This window comes from Diadema antillarum, unplaced genomic scaffold, assembly GCF_040938485.1.
Source record: "Diadema antillarum isolate AM-2024a unplaced genomic scaffold, OU_Dant_1.0 seq00000318_RagTag, whole genome shotgun sequence".
Taxonomy (NCBI): domain Eukaryota; kingdom Metazoa; phylum Echinodermata; class Echinoidea; order Diadematoida; family Diadematidae; genus Diadema; species Diadema antillarum.
In genome coordinates this window covers 873,553-887,959 of record NW_027271337.1, presented here as the reverse complement: position 1 = coordinate 887,959, position 14,407 = coordinate 873,553, and the positions used below count along the sequence as shown (strand labels likewise).

The following is a 14,407-nucleotide window of genomic DNA, read 5'->3' as shown; positions in this document are numbered from 1 at the left end:
CCCCCCCCCCCAAAAAAAAAAAATACTTAAAATACTTTTATAAAAGACTAGAAATGTCGCTATGGCGACTGGTATGCCTCCGCCATAATGCATGGTTCTCCTAATAGGTCTACATGTAGATACCGTACATTGTATGTGGACAATGTGTGATTACATTTTCACAAAATTGGCAAAATATGAAAATGACAAGTTTGTCACAAATGTGTTGAATGTTCACCTCCCATGACCTAGGTTTAATTGGATGAATAGGAGAGCATGTATTTGGGATTTAAGGACTTTAACTTGACTTTGACCCATTCATACGTTTGCATTGAGTAATTTTCAAGGTATGGAGAAAAAGTGCAATTTCTGTATTGAATAGTAAATTGTTACCATTTTCATCTGGACTTTGACCCCAAAATTCATAAGATAATCACTGTCAGTAGGGACAGTGATTTTCCGCGATCGCGGAAAACGGACGGAAAACGCGGAAACGGCCTTTTGAAACGGAAAAAATATTCCACACGGAAAATCACGGAAAATCACTTTTTAACAAAATAAAACACATAAAAGTAAAAATAAATCCAACAGAAGCTGTGAATTAATCATTATTACATGTCCACGATATTCACCGACTGCGGAAACTGAGTTTCTAAGCCAAGTTGTGTTAGTTGCAAGTTCTAGCGATGTCTAACGGCGTTAGATCTAGCGATGTCACGATTTCAATAACTGTTGAACACTTACTCAGTTTGATCCAACACCAACAATCATAACCATAGAAGAAAGTCCATTTATATTCCAAAACACAGCGTGTGTCTCGCCGAATAATGTGTGATGATAAAGCCAGTATTTTGGCAGTAAAAGTAGCGGCAACAGAAGAAACTGTCTAACTGTCTAACTGTTATCTGCTCGCGGTAAGCTGTCAGCAGGTGAGTGGAGTGGTGACTTGCTATGTAGCTATGCCTGCCTAGCCTAGCCTGCTATGTCGTGTGTAGAGCACAGCGCACAATTTCAGGAGAGAAGAGTGATCAAACTCCAAGTTCACGCAGAAAAAAGAAAAATCCCACGATGCCAAGCCAAGGTGCCATGCCAGACTGGCATGGGTGGGGTGGAGAGAGAGAGAGACCAATCAACAGAAGAAACCGCGCGTACTGGCGCATTCTTGGAGGTCATGAACTGTCTGGGGTGTTGGAGATGAACAGGGAAAGGGGCTGTTCCCAGGCCCTCTTTCCAGTCAAGAAATTGACACGCGCGCGCAAATTCTTCTGCCAACCAGCCAGCTGTCGGAATGTGCTTTGAAGTTTATGGCAGCCTGGCCTGGCTGGCATGAATGGGTGTTGAGTTTCAATCAATATCTACTGCTGTTTTATTTTTGTATTTGAACATGTCGTTTCACCTGACAGAAACACGGAAATCGGGAAGGTGTAGGGGAGAGGTTTTTGTTGTGTTGCAATGTGTGTGTGTTTTCCTCGTTTTTTTTTTCTTGTTTTTTTTTTTTTTTTTTTTTTTTTGGGGGGGGGGGGGGGGGGGGACCGAGGCCAGAATGGGGAAAGATCAGAGTGAGATGAGTGCTTGTTTCTTGTCTGGATTATTGACTGAAGAAAGATAAATTGATTGTTCCTTTAGTGCTGAAATTTTTCATCTGTTTAGACCTTCTGAAGGAATATAAAGACTTGACTAGACAGTAGTACACTGTAAGTCACTTGACTAGCAAGTCAAGAAAGAGGACATTCATAATGATAGTTGTTGATACTGCAGGCCAGGCTTTGATAGTGATACACAAATATGTACTGTCCCACGGCATGATTAACTGGATTACAATGTATTGACTGAAGAAAGATTCAGGTAGATTGATCGTTCTTTTAGTGCTGAAGTTTTTATCAACACTGCTTATTAAACTGATTATCATGTATTCTGTTTGCAGCTTCTAATCAAAGGAATAAAAACACTTGACTAGCATAAAGTCACTAGCTGAGACTCAGAGACATATTTTACTTTGTATATTTTTTTTTCTAATTTGTAGACAGCAGTGTAAACAGTCGTGTAAACAGCAGTGTAAACAGCCCTCTTTATCATCGCCATAATTAACCTTGCAGATTTACACATTATGCAATACTCTTCGAACATTATCACTGTGGCAACCTATTTGTTAAACCGCCATTTGGCAACCTAAAAAACTCTATAGGTTGCCCGGCTGGCAACCAAGGAAAAAAGTTAAGTGACAGCCCTGTGCGTGTTTTGACAGTCGAAATAAATAAATTGTCGTACTGATGTTTCATTTCATTTGTCTTCATGGGTGTGTGGTATGTAGGGGAGAGCGGGGAGAAGTGGGACATTATTTCAAGTTCGCCGATTTTCTTCTGATATCTTTTTATAAAAGAGATGATTACATTTCCTTGCGGGCTTGCATGAAGGTTCATATGGTAGGTTACATAAAGAGCTATAAACTGGGGGTGGCACTGTTCTCAATTTTCTGCAGTTAATGAAAAGAAAAAACCTTATTTTGGGGGAGAAGTTGACCCACCCGTGGGTAAAGTGGGACAACGGCAAGGGAGAAATGGGACGGTGTTGGTAAAGTGGGGTAAAGTGTGACATCCTATAAACATGTCGGAAAAGTCAAAGTTTGAAGGCGTAATGAAACATTGGTAATGAAAACAGTCAAACATGCTTTAAAATGATCTTTATTTCAACAAAACAAGTTTGAACAACATGTTTGAAAATCTGAACTGTTTTACATGTAATGCTATTATGAGGGACAAATGGGACACGTTGTCCCAACTGTCCCTCACATGGCATATACATAGATATGTACAACTGCTCAGTAACCATGCAGGCATTTGTCAAAAACAAGTTATATTAGTTGCATATCAATAAGGCTCACCACCAGCTTCAATTGTGCCCTTGAAATCATGAATACAAAGACAACAGGTTAATTAACCTGATTTAAAAAAAAAATCATATTTGGGGGAAAATTTTCAATAGCAATTTATGACCACTTAGAATTTGCCGAACTGCATGGCTTTCTTAATGTGATGTATGGTTGCTAGGGACTTATTGTAGATATTAGCCAATCGCTGATTGGTTGAACAGTTTTTGATTCAGAGGACGTGTCCCATTTGACCCGCGTCCCAACTCACCCCGCTCTCCCCTACAGAGGTTGGAAATCATCAGGTATACACTATGCATAACATGTATGAATGTATACACGATTACACAGGCACACAAACTTCAAATAGCAATCTTTTAATTTTTGTTCATTTTTGCATGCAAATACATGTAAACGGAATTTGCATTTTTTGTATGTACAATTCATATGGGAAAACGGAATTTCCGTTTTTTCACCATTTTGAAACGGAATTCATGATTTTGTGAAACGGAAAAGGTAATTTTTTGAAACGGAAAATCACTGCCCCTATGTCAGGCAGAACATGCATAAATATGTAGTTACGTTTCAAGATAACTTGAGCCACTTCCAAGATATGGAGAAAAAAATTAGTTCAGCACTTTCACTTGATCTTTGACTTTTTGACCTTTGAGGCAAAAACAAAAGAAAAGAAAAACTTTCCAGAGAATCTCTATTAGGTTATACATGCATACACCAAGTGTAAAAAAAAATAATCCTGCTGGCATTGCATAAACATGAGGGAAATAGTAATATTTTAAAGTGTTGCCTTTGACCTTTGACCCCTGACCTTTGACCCCATGAACCCTAAATTCTCTAGATAATCACTGCTAGTCAGTACATGTATACAATATACAATGTTCCATGAAGATACCTTGAACAATTTCCAAGGTTCAGAGAAAAAAGGTGAAGTTTTAATATTTTTACTTGACCTTTTGACCTTTGACCTCATGACCCAAACTTTCACCACAGAATCTTAATTGGGTAATACATGTATATACTAAGTTTCAAGAAAATATCTTCAGGCATTGCATAGATATGGTGGAAATAGTAAAATTTTATGTATTTGACCTTGACCTTTGACCTTGAGCATGTGCACCAAAAAGTTGATAGGCACAACTTCACCCCCTATTACACCTACAATGTACATGCCAAGTTTCATTAGGATACCTCAAAAGGTTTTGATAGTTACCCTGTCCACAAAATTCATTACGGACGGACGGACGGAAGGACAGACGGACGACCCGAAAACATAATGCCTCCAGCACCACTTCGTGGCGGAGGCATAAAAAAATAACCAATGAGATGTGCTTTGTCAAAGGCGCAACACTGGAATAGTATCAGAAAGTACACACTGCATTACATTGTATATCAATGGTTATCATTAAACAGCGGTTTGTACAGTACAATGTATGCCAGTATGAATGAGATAGATTTTTAATTAAAAGCGCACATGATTGATTGTACATAAAGCATTTAGCCAGTATTGTGATCACTAATAGACAGTCTGCTATGCTTGTATACCTGTATTGCCATGCAAAATCTCGCCACGTTGTATAATTTACTCTGTTCATCAGCTAAAGTTTCAATTCAATGGACAGCTTTTCTTCCGTGTTCCTTGTTTATGAGGCGTTTCCCCTCGCAGTGCGGTACATGTAGGTTTCATTTACAGCAAGAGCATTACTGAGCACTAATGAAATCAATACCTACATAGGTACCTAGCAATATTGTATCTGGATAATTGAACGACTTCTGTACTGAGGCATACACATGTGAAGTACATACAGCTGTACGTTGTATGTATGTATCTTTGAGTAACTTTGCAGTGGAGTCCCAAAAGGAATTTATCTCCCAATTAATGCACTAGTTAACTTGAGCTCCGACACCAATGGTCAGATTAAACACAAGTAACTAATGTCAATAATGATCATAATCATTAATCCCAAACAAGTGTAATCTTCACACCACCACTAGTATTGAATTAGTGGGATTGGGCTGGAATTGTACGGTAAAGTGATACCATTTGCTAATTCCTAGAAAATTCACACCGCGTCTGGTGTTGTATCTTTCCTCTCCAGAGCCATGGGCACCTTCGTTTTGCTGCAATATGCCCTCTGTGTATCAGAAGCCACAATCATATCATTATTTTACTCTGGACAAATTACGTAAAAGGTACATGTCCATGATGAGATAAGATTTTGACACATGACTGGGAAGACAATGAAATGCCACAAATTCGATCACTTCTCCCAAAACACAAGCTCAGATTTACATGGTCATGTCAAGAGTACCATGTACACTCCACTGGCAAAACTATGGCATCAGCATCTTTGCTATGCATTTATCTACATGTATGTGAGCCTGGACATACCCCACCTCATGTGGTGTATACAATATTTATAACAATGCCAACACAAACACCAAACTTGAACTGATAGATCTGATAATCCTCGTGACTGGTCATGGACGATAGATCGCCAACACAAATAGTGAATCTCGGTCTAGCAGACAGCATGCAACACCGAACCCACCACTATTATCAATCGGAACTACAGTGTACATCATACACGTAATTTTGAGGTCAACCCGCTCATACAAACTGATTTCAAGTTCAGGGTTATCGTTGGTGCTGGTGCTGAGATGGCACAAACAGCAGTACGAGCACCGAACCTGTAATCGCATCAGTGCGGAATGCATTATACTGCTTATTCTTACACTGTACATGTATGGATTTTTACTGAATAAAAACATTGATATTGAATAAAACCTTTGTTATTAAAAACAAAGTGACCTTTTTTTTTTAGCTGCAAAGTCTGAAGTTTAAAGCATTTTACTGTTTTTAACTAATGTATTTTTATTACAAGGTGAGTTCACTGGTTTTGAAGAATTTTTCATTAGGACAGGGTATTACACGTACAATGTGTATAATACCATCTTGAACTGAGTACAGGGATATTGTGTGACATTTCTGCAGTACCTGTGAAGCAACACCATAAAAAATAATGGGGGAAAAGAAATCATCATGGTACCTTCACAAAGAGCTACATGTATATGCACCTACGTGAATACTGGTCACAGGTTTGGTATTAAAGGGATGGTGTAGTTTGGTTGAGATGGGGATGCAGGTTTTGACATTTTGCAAGATAATTACAAACTACTTTTAATAGACTGTACATATGAATTATTAAAAAGCACATGTATAATTCTATTAGGGGAATTAAAAGTTTATTTGATGAATATCTATTTTGAAAAGGCTGAGATACATGTACAAAATGTATATCCAAAAACGTATCCAAAAACGTATCCAAAATGTATATCCAAAAGTAAAACAAAGTGGTCCTACTAAAAGGTGGGACCCATCTTTTATTAAGACCTTTTTTTTTTTTTTTGAAGGATATCCCAGCCATTTCAAAACAAATTCTAATCAAAGAAACATTAATTCCTCTTGGAACTATACGCTCTTTAATATCTCATAAAAATGGTTTGTAATTATCTTGCAAAAAGTTAAAACCAAAATCCCCATCTCTTTACCGAAACTATACAATCCCTTTAAAATGACTCAGAATCCATTCGTCTACTGCTCTGAGTCAGAGAAGCATCACCTCCATGGGCTAATCAAACACTCCCGGAGTCCGTTTCATGAAGTCATCACATTTAGAGTCTTTAAAGGACAAGACCAACTTCAAAGACATGTGGATTGACTGAGTGCTATAATATTATAGTTAACACATCAGTGAAAGTTTGAGGAAAATTGGACAATCCGTTCAAAAGTTATGATTTTTTGATGTTTCTCCTGCAGTCATTGCTGGATAAGAAGACTACTACAGTGTATGATGTCACATGCGCACAACAATATAAGGAAAATATAAAGAGGATTCCACAAAATTTCATTTTTTAAAGAAAGTACACATTCCCTCAAATTGCTACTGATGTGTGCAAAGGGTAATGTACAATTATGTATGTTATTCCCCTGCCCTCTGAAAGAGGCAATTCAAGTGTTCTTTTATTATGCAAGAAAAGTGAAAATATGTTGAATTTTCTTTATATTTTCTTTGTATCGTTCCATACATATGACATCACAAGCTGTAAATTAGTCTTCTCATCCAGCGATGGAACCGGCATTGGATCTCGAAAAATACAATACATAGGATACAAACTTTCAAACGGATTGCCCGATTTTCCTCAAACTTTTTCACTGATATGTTCTACTATAAACTTGCTGCATTCTCTCAATCCTTTGTACAATGTATATGAAGGTGAACTTTCCTTTTACGCATAAATCTCAGCATGGCGAAAGCTGCTCATAATTGTGTAGAACTTTACGAGAGACTTTCAAAGAGATTGTAGTACATATTGTAAAATCCATTTCATGAAGTCTCTCATAAGACTTTCATGAAATGGATCCCAACACTGCCACTTTGGAAACATACAAACTGTACACCTGTACATACATACATTGTACCTGTATACGTGTATGTTACATGATATAGAATAGATACAAAATGTACATCTGTATTAAAATATGAAGGTACTGTGGTGAATATGTTATAAAAAGAGAGAAGGAGAGAGAGAAAGAACTTTTTCCTCTCATGTATTTTGAGAGTTCCTGTACTGAAAGCAGTACACTGTACTGAAAGTACAGTACAACTGTATACGTATACCACTGAAATCATTGACATCCTTGTTTTGTTTCCATAAATACCGACTGCATACAGCACTTTACAAACTGGCAAGGCTCCAGAAATATAGCAATTGCCGCCCTTCCCTTTCACTCTCTCCCACAATGCAATGAATGAAGAATCATCTAGCACGTGTACTGATGTACAACTGTACACACTTTTATGTATCTAAGGCAGAAAAACACTGTTTGGAAACCAATTTCTATTCAAATTAAACTCTTTTGTCTGTTTCAAACATTTCCATTGAATTTGTGTATTTTTCATGTGCATACAGTTCTGTATATTCATATTTTTTTCATCTCGACATTATTAAGAATATGATAGGAAAAGTAAAAGGAAGTGTTCATCCAACAGACAAATTTTGATGACTTCTCTTTAATGTTTTTTTTTTTTTTTATTGCAAAGGAACACTGCGAGTAACTGAACTGATTAGCTGTATGAAAGATCCCTGGAATTCTAACAAACTCAGTCTGCTTTCCCCCAAAAAAATCCTTGACTGTCATGGCATTACATGTGAGTTCATGTATATACAAACTAAACGATTGGCAAAAGTTACTATGTATACACAAGAAGAGGCAAGCATTTGCTGTTCTTAAACAAAGTAACACAATAATGAATGCATTTATATGTGTACAGACATTTGTACATGTAAACTGTATCAAGGAGCTGCCAACATTCAGTTGATTTACATCTGAATCAGTCTAGAGATTCATTGCAATGAGCACACAATGCAGGAAAAAAACTGTGTGTTTCAATGCATCTCACAATGCGATGCCGTTTTGAAATCAGGGAGGCCATCGATACATTCGCTAGTCGGGATGCCGAAAGATTATTCAAATGTTCGGGAGGCCTCCCGAAGAATCGGGGAGAATCTCGGCACTAAATGTTGGCAGCTCTGAAGCCATTGTGGGAATGAAAATATCGACGCTACGAAATCATTCCTATATGCATGCATGCATGATCAGCGATGGCATTCAGCCAGTCATACACACATGTACAAAACAATGTACTGACGTTTGAAAAAAACATGAGGCTGAGACTGCTAGTCCATTATTTGGTTATTACCCCCCGGTTAGGCGATGAATGACGGAGGATCTACATGTACTGCGAGGTGATGATATCATCATTGATTGAATTTCATTTACAATATAACACCCCAACAATCGTTACAAGTGATTATGTGCAGCCTTGGTGTACAGGTTCGGTACAGAGATACTGTGTGACTGAGTCTGGTGCCAATGATTGTAATGTAAAGCATTAATTTGTTAATGTGGGCCTCAATAGGTTACCACCATCAACAGTACCGGGGGAAGAAATTTGATTGATTTTTAATGATGTCAGACTTGTACTGTATACTCAATGAATGTGATGGTTCATAGATATTGTGCTTTCTTGCATGGCATGTATCTAGACAATTGAAATATCACTGTACGGTCACTTAATTGAAATCTGGTATAGACTAATCATGATCTTTAAAAAAGGATGCTGCTATTAATCATAGTATGCCACTACTGCGGGGGGAGGGGGGGTACTCTTTTCTTCTTGCCTTTGCCACACACACATGTATCTTGTGCATTGGACGATCTGATACCTGATTGAGAAAGACACTGCCACACAATGCAAGCAATACTTGAGTAGACAGAATTGGGAGTCTGACTTTATGCACCGAAATAGACCCTGGTGTCTGTTGACGAAATGACTCACCAGAAAAAAGAATGTGTTCAATCAGGGGTCCCTGATTTTTAATGCAAAAGAAAGCAATTTTACGTAAAGATGATCACACCTTCACTGAAAAGAATCCATTAATCCCTCGGTAAGAACTGACTTGCGGGATTTTCCAGTTGTCTCAGTTAGGAAAATGTGAGGATCCAGAAATTTTCCATGGTTACGCACATCCTGCAATCACACGGCAGTGAGGGGAATGAGACATGCATCTGATGCTGGAAAAACTGGGCAATTAAGAAGTTGAGTGGCTACACTTCTTTTTGTGTGCCTGTGTGTGTGTGCATGTGTTTGTCATGGGCACCACTCCAAAGTTCATACTGTATCTCAAACAGTGGTCTTTGTCCAACCCATCGTATGATTCGAGGTCCAATGGGACACAAGGAAATTGAATATTTACTTGTTGGCTGAAGATCCAACACATACATTGCAATGCCATTTATGGCAGGCTACTTTCCAACAACTTTCCTGAAGATTGGTTTGGAATTGGAATTTTGGTAGTATTCATTTCTTTTGACTGGTAAAAATTTTACCAAGTCGAATTAGTGATGCCTATTATAATTACAGCAAAACATCTCAGCGAGCTACTACATGTACCACAACAAATGGAGCACCATAGAAACAATTGCTACACTACTGTACACCCAAGTGTGCTCACTCACTGTTTTACAAAATTCACTTTTCATTAAAGAGAGTGCATACAGTGTAATACTTCAGCCATGGCAGCAAATAGGATTAAACCTATAGAGCTACAGATGTATCTCAAAACACAGCAGTATAGATTGGAAAGAATATAAAGGGGGGGGGGGGGGTATAATTGCGTGGGCATAAAACACAATGATCACAGTCCACATTGTACATCCCATACACACTATCACATTGATGATGGGACTAGGCAGACTCTAATGACAGTTGCAGTAGCTAATCCTTTAATGTGCCCCACTTTCTGCCCCCCTTTTAATGTTCCAGCCAATTTCCAGATCAATGTTCGGAAAGATCAAATGATACCGATAATGAGTGTGTCCACCACAAAAACTGCCCTTCAGACAATAAAAATCATTAGAGAAGCGCATTGGTTATTTTGTAATACTCAATCACCCACACAAACATTTTAGTGTACATACATTTATGCACACTTACCCTCACATAATGTTATTAAAACACACCCACGTTTACACACATAAAAGCCTCAAAATTTGTCAATTTTCACTCCCATTGCAACATTGATTATACAATGTAAAAAAGCACTCATAAGAGTGAAGACCTCCACCAAGCGACTCATTTCTACAGCTACACACGCATCCTGAAAATCGCCCAGGTATTTTCCCAACAAGGAAGCCTTTCTGTTGTCTCATTTGCAGAGTCTACCTCATCAGCAGCTTTACAGTTCACCTCAGGTTCACGCTCAGTGAGCATAAATGTTGTATGTAAACAATGAACACTTCAAATACATGCAGCTTGAACTCTCTCCTTTGTTGCAGTATTTGCCTATGATAATCCTCAAAAGCATTTTAAAAAGATATCCTGGATCTACATGTAATAGATGATTATCCAGATCACTACCAAAATCAGGGCTGCCAACTCTCACGCATTGAGCGTGAGACTCACGCAATTCAACCAATTTTGACTGTCTCACTCTGATAAACGAAATCTCACACTAAACCCCCAAAATGGAATGTACAATGTACATGACTACCCTCTAAATTCTCTGATATTCCGAATATCGATATGCCCAAGCCCAAAATTTCGAGATTTTCCCGCGCGCGGGTAAAGCTTAACCAATAATAATCGTTTTCGGTTCGCGCGCAAAGACAAGCTATTGGATTACGATTGGTTTCTACCTATGCCATGTGAGCGTAGCTTGTACTTTTGGCAAATAACAGCACATGTATGGCTATGACGTGTGCTTTACATCGCTTTACATACACTGACTGTGTACGTAGTACGTACGTACGTACGTACGGCCGCACAGCAGGCCGCCAGGCGCTAGCCAGGAGGTCGCTCCGCTCCCTCGCAGTGTCTCACACCAAACTCTCACTCAAGGTTGGCAGCCCTGCCAAAATTTGATCATCTTTTCCTTGTGTCATCATCAACTTTTCCTGCAAGTTTCTCCCAAATCCATTCACAACCTTCTGAGTTACAACATACTTTGCAAACAGACAGACAAACAAACCAATGCCGACCAAAACATAACCTTCATGGAGGAGGTAAAAAGAATTCACAAAGTATCAAGGTTTATACCGTAACTCACAGGAAAAATGCCAACTGATGTGTGGACTTTACATTCACAATACACAGTTTTCCCTTTATGGGAAAATATCTGATTTTTAATCCTGTTATTCTATCCAAAATTGTGTTTCTTTGTTAATATTCATAGTAATTTCTTTGAGGCATTTTGTTTACATATATAATAGAGTAGAAAAGATGATATAAATCTTCCCGATTTTTTTTATTTTCATTTTAAAAGCAATTATGAATTTACACCCTGTATTCGAAAGGTGGAGAAATACAGTTGCAACATAAGAAATGGATTTGGGATACAAATGTACACTGTAGTACAGGTCTACGACTGCACACTGTAAAAGTGTAATGTTTGAGGTGACAAAATCCTTGTTGGCATGATATTATACAATGACTGTGAAAGAAGTCACTGAATTGTGAAAATGTGTGAAACTCTGAAATACAAAGCTTATTCTCAAACCTTTTCACTGCACAGTGCATCAAGCATTTTACATTGCTTCGACATACATGTAAACCGAATTAGAGTAAACTTGGCCTAAAAAAGATAAAATGGTAGGCCTATGTCATCTCCTTGATAATGAGAAGTACAAGTAGGCCTACAAACACTTGTACCCTGGTTAAGATGATATCTACGTACTGGTATGCCTTGCTCCTTTGAAGTTAGTAGCACCACTACTACTACCACACATTGAAGGTAATTATTATACATTTAAATGCTCTGCCACTAACAAATTATACCACTGTCCAGGTGTCACATCTTTTCACAACCTCAGCTGTCACATTAATATATGACACGTGTAATATGCACACGTCGTACATCACAGTTCAAATTATATAGGCCTTGCAATGTAGCTGGCAATGGCAATGTAAGAAATTGCGCAATGCAGAATTATTAAACTTGTTCTTTATATCACTTCAGACCTTCTTCGTTTGCAAACTGCGAATCAGTAGTACCTTCCACTTTGTAATGACTTCTGCGTAAACAGAACATCATTAAGATAGGTTCTACATCTTTAAAATCAAGGTGATTTTATCCCAATAACTCAAAGTGAGGTTACACAGTAGGCCTACGTAGGTTTGTCTTACATTTGCCCAGTCACTTGGACTCAAGAGATTGCAAAACATCTACCATAAAATCAAATCTGTGTAAATAAATGTTGGATCATCATCACTCTCTCCCCTCCTTTTTGCTCAGTTATCCCCACATAGTTGTACTATTATAGGGCATAGGGATGAGCTATCCACCATTTGTCATCCATTGGACACAAGCACTCTTAAAACTATAATGATGGCAAGCATGCATTAGTCACCCCCATGACTCATGCACTGCATCTGCTCCGACACTGCATGTATGATTGATCCCATGTTGTACTTAACATTTAGAACATAGGTTGCCATGCCACTTACACTTACATGTATTTACAGTGCAAGTGGTTTAAATTTAGAGTCTAACGTTACACTTGTAAGTAGAGAAATGGTAAACAGTCAAGCTCAGACTCAGAGGATTATATTACACTCAGTACATTCCACATCACTAGAGATAGAGATTTTACACTCACATCATCCACAATCCACACACTGTCACTGACTTACAAATTTCTCACCTTCGTGTATCTTCCCAAAAATACTACAATCGTGCAGAACCTACTGATATCCAACAACAATGCACAAAACATAAAATGGGTCACATGGAATTCTACTTGCTGGAACCGACAAAGCCCCTTTAAAGGGAAAAGAACGAGAGGTTTAGGCATCTCGCCTCCTCGAAATTCAAATCACAAATATACATACGAACAGTCGAAAAGGAGGGAGACATCGCCAGCTTATGAATCACGCCCACAGAATTCATGAATGAAATTGGTGCACGTGGTGGAAGCAGCAAGCAGTTCGCGTGTACACAGCTACCGCAGAACAAAGCGATGAGAGCTCGCGAGGAGCGGAAACCGCCCAGTTTTATGCCGGCAACTTCGGCGTAAGGAATCGCACTTCCCATCCCCCGACAAAGCCAGCTTCTCTCACTACGCTGCTGGTTTTAAAAGGAGGAACGTTACGTTAAAACCAAAGTACAAATGTACGGTACCAGAGGTTACATCGGGTTGTACTTACTTATGAAGTGATGTTTTTGGTATATCCAAGGTATAATAAATATCCAAAGAGAAAATGTCGAATTGATAGTACACTTCCGTATCTCCTGCCCTGGCGGTCCTCTCGTATTAGTCACCACCAGTATATTTCCACCCACGACGCGGCGTCGGTCGGTCGTGGTTGTGTGTACGTGTGTGCTGTCGATATCCAAACCTCGCTACACCGCCGCGCGCCGGCGGGATTTGATTCGAAGAGGCGCTAGTGGAGGCCCACGGGAGCTGGTAATGGTACGAGCATGAGGTATGTGGCCGTGTTTGCACCGCAATCCGCCCGCCCGCACTATTCAGTCTAACGTTGCGTTACACCTGCTGTTTCGTGGACCAAGACGTGAGCTGTATCTACTGAAGCAGAACCTGTCTGCTGCATGATACACCAGCGCACCGTACGGCCGGGGCTCTTGGTTGTTTTCTCCATGCATGCACTGACAAAGCATGTGGCTTGTCGTCGCGCGCAAACGACAAACATTGGCGCGAAAAGACTAGTCGATTATTATTTCAAAGAGGGAGCACTATTGTCAATCTTTAATCAATTTTAATGATTCAATCACTAAATCTTATAATCGTCAATATTTTTCTTTGTAAAATGTTTTATTAAATTAAGATCTAAAGGGACGTAAACTAAGATGCTGAGATGTTGTAACAAAAATGCTGTCCCTGTCGTCAATGTTCACGCTGTAATAATGGAACACTCCAAAACTTCTTTCGGCCAACCAACTCTCCTCGTCCTCAGCTCAGACACC

At 38.9% G+C, this 14,407-nt stretch overlaps 1 protein-coding gene across 1 annotated transcript in view; it reads right to left on the bottom strand.

Moving 5' to 3' along the window:
* LOC139730505 (ATP-sensitive inward rectifier potassium channel 12-like) overlaps positions 1–13,959 on the bottom strand; it is a 28,464-nt gene extending 14,505 nt beyond the window's left edge. The window contains exon 1 of the mRNA XM_071641344.1: positions 13,630–13,959. The gene's annotated coding sequence lies outside the window, so the exon portion shown is untranslated. The remainder of the gene's footprint in view (positions 1–13,629) is intronic.
* Between the last annotated feature and the right edge of the window lie 448 nt (positions 13,960–14,407).